General features: G+C 50.5%; 1 pseudogene; it reads right to left on the minus strand.

Moving 5' to 3' along the window:
* Nucleotides 1–6,811: 6,811 nt before the first annotated feature.
* LOC101441393 (ubiquitin-ribosomal protein eL40 fusion protein-like) lies at nt 6,812–7,309 on the minus strand (annotated as a pseudogene).
* Between the last annotated feature and the right edge of the window lie 3,993 nt (nt 7,310–11,302).

An 11,302-nucleotide genomic window follows, 5' to 3' on the forward strand; every position in this document is an offset into this window, starting at 1 on the left:
TGCGTGTGGGCAGGAGAGCAGGGGGATCCCCAGGAGGCTGGAACTCCCGCCAGAACCAGGCTTGGCCCGAGGGAAGGGGACGGAAGAAGGGGGAGCCTGGAAGGAGAACCCGAGGGCAGAGCGGTGGTCCCGGCCCCGGGAGAGGAGAGCTGCAGAGCCCTGGAGCACATGGGGACGTTGAGGCAAGGGTCACAGGCAGTCGGGACTAGAATCCACTCCTCAAGAAAAAACATCTAAATTATGTTTCAAAAAATAACTTAAGGGAAACGGACTTGGCCCAGTGGTTAGGGCGTCCGTCTACCACATGGGAGGTCCGCGGTTCAAGCCCCGGGCCTCCTTGACCCGTGTGGAGCTGGCCATGCGCAGTGCTGATGCGCGCAAGGAGTGCCCTGCCACGCAGGGGTGTCCCCCGCGTAGGGGAGCCCCACGCGCAAGGAGTGTACCCCCTAAGGAGAGCCGCTCAGTGTGAAAGAAAGAGCAGCCTGCCCAGGAATGGCGCCGCCCACACTTCCCGTGCCGCTGACGACAACAGAAGCGGACAAAGAAACAAGACGCAGCAAATAGACACAGAGAACAGACAACCGGGGGAGGAGGAGAATTAAATAAATAAATAAATCTTAAAAAAAAAAATAACTTAAGTTTTAAAAATGACACAAAAAATACACGAAGGGCAACCAGTCCCCAAGTGTGTGGAGTGAAAAGGGCAAGGCCCCCTGCTCGTTGCCCTCTCCTCGCTGCCCCTCTCCCAGGTGGCCGCTTCCAAGAGCTGGCTGGGTCCCTGCTGGCCTTTCCTCGGCATCGACACACAGCCCAGGTTCACACACGTGCAGGCAGCTTTGTTAGGTTCTCTAACAAAATGCCAACTTGCGCTTTCTCATTTATAGTATATATTAGGGTATATCTGGCAGTTCTTTCTGGGCCAGTTTCCCAGCATGCCTTGTTCTTGTCGATGGCTTCACACCATTCCTCCATCATAGAGCTAAGCAGCCCCCTTTTTAAAAAATTTTACAATGCTTTGTTCTCACATAGAATACTACAAGAAAATCCCTGCACATGGAATTTCATGCCTGTGTGTGTCCTAGAAGTGGAATTGCTGGGTCCATTGCAATTTTGACGGGTGTTGCCAAATGGAGGCAATCTCGTTCTTTTTATTGGAAGCCTGCTCTCGCCTCCCCTAGTTAGAGGTGAGAATGGAATTGTGGCTCGGTACGTGGGAGGCAGGAAGGCTGCCTGGGTGCTGCGAAGGGCTTGACTCCTGCTGGAGCTCAGGGGCAAGAGGGAGGTGTGTTCGCTCTACTTAATCCCTGAAAAACAACCCATCATTGGTTCAGGGCTTTAGAGTTTACAGAGTGTATCTATGTGCATATTCAATCCCATTTAACCCTATTGAATTAGGGAGGTCTGATATTACTTATTTTTATCCCATTCTATGGACAAGGATATGAAGTCTTGACTGAGGTTCCCACTCAAGAGATTGGCACAGCAAGTTCGACACCCTAATTTTCAGATGTTTTGCTGTTGTACCAATTAATTTCCCCCTTTCTCTCTGGGTCACTTTACTCCCTCTGTCTTCCCATTCCTTGTCACCCCCATTGTATTAGTCAGCCAAAGGGGTGCTGATGCAAAATACCAGAAACCGGTTGGTTTTTATAAAGGGTATTTATTTGGGGTAGGAGCTTACAGATACCAGGCCCTAAGCATAAGCTACTTCCCTCACCAAAGTCTATTGCCACGTATTGGGGCAAGATGGCTGCCGACGTCTGCCAAGAGTTCAGGTTTCTGGAGTTCCTCTCTTCCGGAGGCTGTGTCTCTCCCGGCCCAGGGTTCCTCTCTTCCTGGGGCTGGCTTCTCTTTCCTCTGTGAGCTTACTTCCCGGAGCTCCAGCTTAAGGCTTCAGCATCAAAACTCCATCATCGAAACCCCCAATTCTGTCTTGTGCCAGTGGGTGGGGACTCAACCCCCTACTGATGTGGCCCACTCAAAGCCCTAGTCATAGTTTAGTCACACCCAGGTAGAGACCAGTTTAAAAACATGATCCAGTATCTATTTTTGTAATTCATAACTATAGCAAACTGCTACACTCATCTATACCAAATTCTCCCCCAAACACTGCCAAATTTAGGATCATTCTGGAAGCCAGAGTCTCAGGCTCCTGATAATCCCAGGAATATGCAATGAGATGAGAGGTGGCTAAGATCTTCCTCCAACACATCCCCTGAGGCTGTCCCAACGGGAGAAGTTGTAGCTTCTTCCTGCTCAGACAGGCTCCAAGGGCCAAGGGCAGGGGCTGGACTACTTCCTACCCAGCCTCTTGGCCCCCAGGCCAGAAAATTACTTAAATTTAGAGAATGAATTGAAAAAACAGTTTAAAAAGGATGCATGAATGCATATATGTGTGGAAAAGTGAGAGGCAGTTTACAAAGGCACTTTATCTCATCCAAATCCCATTTGGTCTTCAGGTGTACAGACGTGTGGATTTCTTCCCCTCTGTGTTCCCTTTGTGGTCATCCTGCGGATGAGTTTTGCATCCTGCTGTCTTCACTGGACTTAAGATCATAAATATTTCACAGACACTTCATGGCAGGCAGCCTCTATCTCCCCCCGGCCCCCCAACTGCCTGGTGTTCTCACACTTGTGCAATCCGCTCCTCTTGAGCATGAGCTGGGATGACTCATGTCAGAAGTGACATGTTTCTAACAAAAGAATATGGCAGGGGGAAGCAGATTTGGCTCAACTGATAGAGCGTCTGCCTACCACATGAGAGGTCCAGGGTTCAAACCCAGGACCTCCTGACCCGTGTGGTGAGCTGGCCCATGCACAGTGCTGATGCACGCAAGGAGTGCCCTGCCACTCAGGGGTGTCCCCTGCATAGGGGAGCCCCACGTGCAAGGAGTGCGCTCCTCAAGGAGGGATGCCCGTGCAAAAAAAGCGCAGCCTGCCCAGGAGTGGCGCCACACACATGGAGAGCTGATGCAACAAAAAAAAAGACACAGATACCTGGTCTGTGGACAAAAAAGAACACACAGCAAATGGACATGGAGAGCAGACAATGGGGGGAGGGGTGGGGTAAGGGGAGAGAAATAAATAAAAAAATAAATCTTAAAAAAAAAGAAAAAGAATATGGCAGGGAAGCGGATGTGGCTCAAGCGATTGAGCTCCCACCTACCACATGGGAGATTCCAGGTTTGGTTCCTGGGGCCCCCTGGAGAAAACGGGCTGGCACAACGGGCAGGCATGGCAAGCTGATGCAGTGAGATGATGCAACAAAGAGACACAAAAGAAAGACAATGAGAGACACAACAAACCAGGGAGGTGAGGTGGCTCAGGTGATTGAGTGCCTCTCTCCCACATGGGAGGTCCCAGGTTTGGTTCCCAGTGCCTCCTAAAGGGAGGAAGAGCAGACAGCGAGTGCAAACAACTGGGGTGAGGAGAAAACAAAAAAATCTTTAAAAAAAAAAAAGAAATATGGAAAAAGTGAAGAGCTGTCCCTTCCAAGATTAGGTTACGAAAGGACTGTCCCCTCCGTCTTGCTCACCCTTTCTCACTCACTTGCTGGCTGGCTCTGAGGGAAGCTGGTTGGCTGGCGTGTTGTGAGCTGCCCTCTGGAAAAGTCTGTGTGGCAAGGAACTGACAAGTCCCACCACAGATGTGAGGACTGAGAGCTGCCAGCAGCCCCGAGAGTAAGCTGGAGGTGGATCCTCTCCCATTTGAGACTTGAGATGCCTCAGCCCCAGGCCACACCTTGATGGCAGCCTTGCGAGAACCTGAAGCAAAGGCCACCAGCTAAGACCGCAGACCCACAAAAACTGTGAAATAATGTACGCTTGTTATTTTAAGCCACTAAGTTTCAGGGTAATTTTGTTACCATTAGGTAGCTAATACATAATTTTTGGTCTACATTTTGCTGGGTGTTCGGGCTATGTTTAACTTCTCATCAATAGAAAATTCACTTTAGTTCCCATTCTCCTGTATAACAAGCCTTTTTCTGAATTTTAGATTGTTTCCTAAATTCCTTTCCCAGCAGGGAGATGATGGAGGTCAAGATTCTAATGTGTGATTCTTCATAAACGCCCCCCAAATTGCTATCCAAGGAAGAGATTGACCAAGCAGTGTCACCAGAAAGGGTCCGGATCCCCATTTCCGCACACTCTGGGCCAGCGCCTTTCTTCTTTCTGAGCATCGGGGCCTCCAATAGCAATCAGGTAACAGTGTTTGCCTTCCCTTCCTCTTAGGGATATTGTGAGACTTGAAATCAAAATCCTATAAGCAAAAAATCCTCTGCAAAGCTGCACAGAGCTCTGTAAAGCAGGGAGAGCTCATAGCTTTTCTTAGGACCCCAGGACTTACCAGAGCCCAGCTTCCCCCAGCTCTTCCTCATTCCACGGGAGAGGCCAGGGCTTACTCCAAGCCACACGCTGCTCCACGGGGCGCCGCGGCAAAATGACCTGGGACTTCGTTTCGCAAGCAGAGCTCCTCCCTCTGGCCCAGGCAGCCTCCCAGCTTGCCTGCTTTGTCTGAACCAGACAGAGAGGCCGAAGCTCTGGCCGCGCCCTCACCCCAGGACTCAGAGTAGCCCTACGTTTCAGGAAAAGCTGGCCTCAAATCCTCCCTCCCTTTGCTGACCTGGCCACTCGACAAACCACCCCTGTCTCCAGAGTCACCCTGCTCGCACCCACCTCTCGCCTCTCAGGGCAGGCTGGCCACGCTGCTCCAGCCTCCTGCTCTCTCCAGGTCCCCTCTCTTAGGCCCTGAATCCCAGTCCGGGCTGTTTCCATCCCCTCTGTCGCTGTGGCTGAGAAAACAGGAAGCGCCTCAGTCACGCTTGTCCTCCTGGGCTTCGGCTGCCTGGGTCTAAGTCTGGAGTCAGGGAAGGACAAGGAGGAAGGGGTTGACCTCACAGAAGCCCAGGCTGTCCCGTGGGGCACCAAAGAGCAGAGGCCCAGGAACCTTCCCCCAGCTCTGCCTGGGGTAGGAGAAAGAGCACTGCCCTAAGACTGGGATTTAGAGTTGGCTCTGCCACCCACCGGCTGAGGACATTGGGCTTGTCCAGTAGTTCTCAAGCTTGGTTCTCCATTAGAATCACCTGGAGAGCTTTACAACTAGTCACCTGGGCCTCGCTCCCCAGAGACTCTGATTAAATTTTTAAAAACTTCTGAGGTGACTCCGAAGTGCAGCTGGGCTCGATAACCTCTGGGTTAGTTGGTCACCTCCCTAAGCCCTGAACGGGGTGCACGTCTACTCTTCACAGCTGTGAGAATCCAGTGCCGTCCAGGGTGCGCTCAGGCACGTTGAAAATGTAAACACTGGGGTAATCAGTCTGCACATGACCTCCCGTGGGAGCAAGTGTTTGCTTGGGCAGAAGTGGGGTACCCCGAAGGTTCCCTCAGCCTTCGGAACCCAGGTCAGGATGAACGTGGCCATCTGTTGACAAATGTGTGGATGGACATGAGCAAGCCCAGCTCCTGCCCCTGTGAAATTCCTACAAAGGGCCCAGCACTGAGCACAGGAAATGCCAGGGGAAGTCAGCCCAGCAGGAGGAAAAGCAGGAACAAGGCAGAGGGAAGCAGATGTGGCTCAAGCAATTGTGCTCCTTTCTACCACAAGGGAGGTCCATGGTTTGGTTCACTGGTGCCTCCTAAAGAAGACAGTGAGCTGGAGTGATGGGCAGATGCAGCAAGTTGCTGCAACAAGATGACACAACAAGAGACACAAGAAGATAAAACATAATGAGAGTCACAACAAAGCAGGGAACAGAGGTGGCTCAAGTGATTAGGCACCTTCATCCTACATCAGAGGTCCCGGGTTCAGTTCCTGGTGCCTCCAAAAGAAACAAGGAAGACAAACAGACAAGCAAGTAAAACAATGAGGGGGTGGGAAGAAATAAAAAAATAAAGTAAATCTTTAAAAAAAATACAAGGCAGAGTGATAAAAGGGTTCCAAGAGAGGGGATAGAGAGATGTATTCAGACTGGAGTAAGCAGGGAAGTCTTCCTGTAGGAAATGGCTAGCATCCATCCTGTGGGGCTCCAAGAGCAGCTGGGAATTCTAAACTGAGAGAACTTCAGGAACAAAGGCACAGGGGTAGGAAAATGCAATCAAGACTTCCAAGGATGGGGTGGGAGGGGCAGGTAGGCTGTGAAGGAGGGGAATGGAGCAGGCAAGAAACCAATGTCCAGAGGCCAGCACTCTCTTCAGCCCGTCCCCTGAATGAGCTTGAAAGGCTATTCTGCATGATTCCACTGATGAAACATAGCAAGGGTATTTGTTTCACAGCATGATGTGATTATTCCATATCCGAAGTTCTCAAGGGTCAATTTTTTTGCTTTTTGTTTTTAAAGATTTATTTTATTTCTCTCCCCATCCCCTCCCTCCCCCCTCCCCCCTGCCCCCGCGTTGACTGCTCTCTGTGTCCATTCACTATGTGTCCTTCTGCGTCTGCTTGCATTGTCAGTTGGCACTGGAAAACTGCATCTCTTTCTTGTTGCATCATCTTCCTGTGTCAGCTCTCCATGTGCAGGGTGCACTCCTGGGTGGACTGCGGTTTTTTCACGCAGGATGGCTCTCCTTGCAGGGTGCACTCCTTGTACATGGGGCTCCCCTATGCAAGGGTGCCCCTGCGTGGCACGGCACTCCTTGCGTGTGGCAGCACTGTGCGTGGGCCAGCTCCACACATGGGTCAGGAGGCCCTGGGGATTGAACCCTGGACTCTCCATATGGTGGTTGGACACTCTATTAGTTGAGCCACATCTGCTTCCCAAGGGTCAGTTTTTTGTTCCTTTTTCAGTTGACCAAAGAGGAACTTCATTGAGTTCTCAAGGCCATGGGGACTCAAGAAGGAGGCCGCGTGCAGTTGGAGCTGTGGAGAGCAGGTCCTCATCTGACCTTCTAGGGGCGCAGGCTGTGGTGCGGCCACTCATCTTACAGCAGTTGCCTGCGTGGGGGCGCAGGCGGGTGTCACACTTGCGGCAGATCATGCGATCGCAGCTGTACTGGGCGAGCTGGTTGGGGAGGGCTTGATGATGCTGCCCCGGGGACGCGGCACCAGGTGCAGGGTGGATCTTTCTGGAAGCTGCAGTCGGAGAGAGTGCGGCCGTCCTCCAGCTGTTTGCCCACAAAGATATGACGCTGCTGGTTGGGCGGGATGCCTCCTGGTCTTGGATTTTGGCCTTGACATTCTCGATGGTGTCGCTGGGCTCGACCTCGAGGGTGCTGGTCTTGACCATCAGGGTCTTCCCGAAGATCCATGTCTCTGCGTCCTCTCGCCGCCTCGTGGAAGAGCAGGGGTCGGTTTCCTGTTTCTGGTTTTTCATAACCTTCGTTGCAGGTGACCCTTGTTCATGGGTCTTGTCACCCTGGGTGCCTGGTTATCTTTGACTGTAGATTGGACGTTTGCTGGAAATACTGCCTTTGTCAAATACTCAAGGCCTAACATCACGTCATCTTCCCTAAGTCAGGATTTTCATTTGCTTCTGTCAGGCAGCTGGGCCTTAGCAACCCAGGATCACCTTAGCCCAACCTCGAGGCTTAAGACTTTCTGGCCCGCGCAGGTGAGGCCAAGCCAGGGTGTAGCACTTGGGAGGGCTTGTGTCCTGATTCACTTTTACTCCCAGAGCACGGCCCGGCTGTGGCTGCTTTCCAAGCGCTCCCTCTAGGTTCTGGTCCTCCCCCGAGGCGCTCAGAGGCTCTGCGCAGCCGCTTCTCCCTCACTGGCGGACCCTGTCGTGGCAGATGCGGTTCCCAGGCTGGGCTTCTGGCCAGGTCATTTCTCTGTGTGTTGTTAGCGTTTTTTTTTAGGTGCCACATAATTTTAGTCACTCGCTGACTTAGCGTTTTATTTTATTTTTGCAAACAATCCCCCTTCCCCACTCCCTTTCCTCCCTCTCCCTCAGTAACCTCTAATCCGCTTTCTGTCTCTGCAAGTTTGCCATTTCTAGTCATCTCTTGTAACTGATATCATACAACTTTTGTCCTTATGTGTCTTGCTTATTTCACTGAGCATTGTTTTCAAGGTTCTTCTATGTTGCAGCATGCCTCACCACTTCCCGTTTTCTTATGGCCGAATAATATTCCGTTGTGTATATGTACCACATTTTGTTCATCCATTCATTTGTTGATGGACACTTGGGTTGCTTCCAGCTTTGGGCTATTGTCAGTAATACTGCTGTAAACACTGGTGTCCAAGTGTCTGTCTGTGACCCCGTTTTCTCTCTCACCTAGAAGCGCGATGGCGGGTCAAATGTATTTAACTTTTTGAGGAGCCTCCGTATTGCTTTCCACAGGGGCTGCATCATTTTACATCCCCACCAACAATGCACGGGAGTTCCAGTTTCTCCACATCCTCTCCAACACTCACTTCTCATCTTTTAAATGACAGCCATCCCTGTGGATGTGAATCTCTTGGCAGTCCTGTTAGCTCTCTGACGTCGTTTTAAATACGTGGCCGATTGTTTTCAGCTGCCCTGGGCAGGAAGGCTGGCCTGAGTAATCTAAGTCCGCCTTAACTGAAAATAGAGGTCCTCTCCAACTCAATTCTAAATGACAGTGTTCCTACTTAATTTCTTAATCCTCTAGTAGTGTCATTTTCTTCCAAACTAGAAATACTGATTCGTAACAAAATATAAATGCCTATTTGTTTTTTTCTCACAATAAAAAAGGTCAAAACAACACCAAAATGAACAATAAAAATGCAGCAAGAAGGCCCCGCCCAGCAGCCTCCAGGCCTGTGTCACCTTCAGGTCCCTGAGGTTCTGCGGACCTGACCTCAGGCTGCGGTGGCCGAGCTCCCCTCTGCCTAAGGCAGGCCCGGGGGAAGCAAACACCAGGGATTCCCCGAGGCGGTGAAGCGTCTTGCAAATCTTATTGTTATATTTCTATAGGATGCATTGTAACAATTTCCTTTGAGGGCTCTTTGAACAGTATGTGGTTCAGCTTATAAATTTAATCAAACACCTTTAGATATTTTAAACTTCATTTATAAATTAGACTCCTTATTTCAGTATGCCAATTTCTAACCTAACCAACTTTCCCTTCCTTCCTGAGTACTAAATAATCTTTATGAGACCAATAAGTTAAAGATATAAAAATTTTAAATTGGAATAGAATAATAAAAATTAAAGTACAGTGGCTGTAAATTTCTCTTATATGTTCTAATATTGTGCATAAACTCAGTAAGATTTAAACTTAAAACCCTTCGCTGTGTGTTCTTCTATGTCCTTGTCAGCAGCACTGGGAATCTGTGTCTCCTTTTGTTGTATCATCTTACTGCGTCAGCTCTCTGTGTGTGTGGCACCACTCATGGGCAGGCTGCACTTTCTTTCACGCTGGGTGGCTCTCCTTACGGGCGCACTCCTTGCGCGCGGGGCTCCCCTACGTGAGGGACACCCCTGTGTGGGGTGGCACTCCTTGCGCGCATCAGCACTGCATGTGGGCCAGCTCCACACGGGTCAAGGAAGCCCGGGGTTTGAACCGCAGACCTCCCATGTGGTAGACGGACGCCCTAACCACTGGGCCAAGCCCGCTTCCCACATTTTGACTCTTAAACTAGGCATGGCAGGCAGAATAATGACAAAGATTTCCATGTCCTAGTCCCTGAACCTACGAATACATTAGCCTCCATGGTGTCGGGGATTGAATCATGTACCCCACAAAAGACCTGGTCAAGTTGTAATCCATATTCCTGTGGGGTGAACCCCTTTGTAAGGAGGACCTTTGCATTTGTTGTTGTCGGTTAAGGTGAGGCCAGCTGAAGGAGAGTGGGCCCCACTCAGTACGCCTGGTGTACACGGCACACGCACACATGGGCATTGTGTGCACAAATACACGCACGCTCATGCAGACACACACACAACTACCCCACACTCATCACACTGACAGTGTTGGGTGACGCAGACTCATGGACCTGGTTTCTGATTTAGCAAATGAAAATGCAGGGCACCCAGTTAGATTTCAATTTCAAATGAACAACACATACTTTTTAGTATAAGCGTGTTCCAAAAAATGCATGGGACATACTTGTACCGAAAATACTATTTGTTGTTTACCTGGAATTCAAATTTCACTGAGCGTCCTCTATTCAGTCGGGTGACCCTACTCCCTACTCCCGAGGCAGCTTCCTGGCGGCTCAGGCACGCGCGGCGCAGTGAGCTCTGACGCGGGCCTGGTTGTCGCCTCCGTCCTGGAGGAGTCCCCGCCCGAGCCCAGCACCGCCGGCTGCAGTGCCCAGGGAAACCTTGCCAGAGAGGCCTGGGCGCTGTTCCCAGAAAGGGGTCAAGCTGGGAGAGGTCTGCTTGGGCCCCCAACCTCCCTCAGGCTCTTACGCTGGGTGGAAAAGTTCCAACCCCCCACCCCCGCCCCTCCGCCCAGGTTTGTCCCCGGGAAGAACCGAGTTTCACTTCCTCTTGGCGAGAGGGTTGGGGATCACTGATGGGGAGTCTTGAGGGAGACACTTTAGCAGATGTGGCGAGGTAAGGATTCAGCCCGAGCTGGATTTGTCCAAGACTGAAATTCCCTGCCCCTGCAGCTCCTTTGGGCCTGTTTCACCGAGAGGAGCCAGCGGCCTGCAGAGGGCGCCCTCCCCCCGCAGGTCCCAGAGCAGCCCCGGGTGGTGTGGGCGGGGTCTCCCGGGGCAGCTTCAGAGACCCCACCCACGCGAGAAGGCCCTCGCCCCTGTCGCAGGCTCTTAACCTATCGGACCCCCACCCCTCATAAAATATTGTGGCTGTTCCTCTACTGTCCCGAAACGAAATTCATAGGTAGTACAATCGATGCACAGACATAAGAACCAAGTAAATGTTCCTCTAATTGTATTGATAATATAAAGGAGAAATAAAAGGAAAGGAATTGGTAATAAACTAACATATATTTCATTCTGTAAATGTTTAAGCATCACTGCACTAGGAAGGCATCTTAATGTCTAATAACTGCCCGGTTTTAGCTATAAATAGATGCACTGAGACTGTGACAGTACAGATGCAGGTGGATTCAGGGGTGTTATTCTAGAGACTCAAACATCCGGCATATTTTCTGAAAGATAACTATTTCTTGGCAAACTAAGCAAAGCGCACATCATCCCTTGATTTACACAGTAGTTGCATCCCTGGAAAATTCAGTGTATATAAAAGCCAGGCAATAAAATACTTGTGTTTTTAAGTAAAACAAAGTTAGATTTTTTTTTTAAGATTTATTTTATTTAGTTCTCTTCCCTTCCCCCTCCATGGTCATTTTCTGCTGCTCTCTGTGTTCATTTGCTGTGTGTTCTTCTGTGTCCACTTGTATTCTCCACAGCACCAGGAATCTACGTCTCT

Source organism: Dasypus novemcinctus, chromosome 3, assembly GCF_030445035.2.
Source record: "Dasypus novemcinctus isolate mDasNov1 chromosome 3, mDasNov1.1.hap2, whole genome shotgun sequence".
In the NCBI taxonomy this organism is placed as follows: Eukaryota; Metazoa; Chordata; class Mammalia; order Cingulata; family Dasypodidae; genus Dasypus; species Dasypus novemcinctus.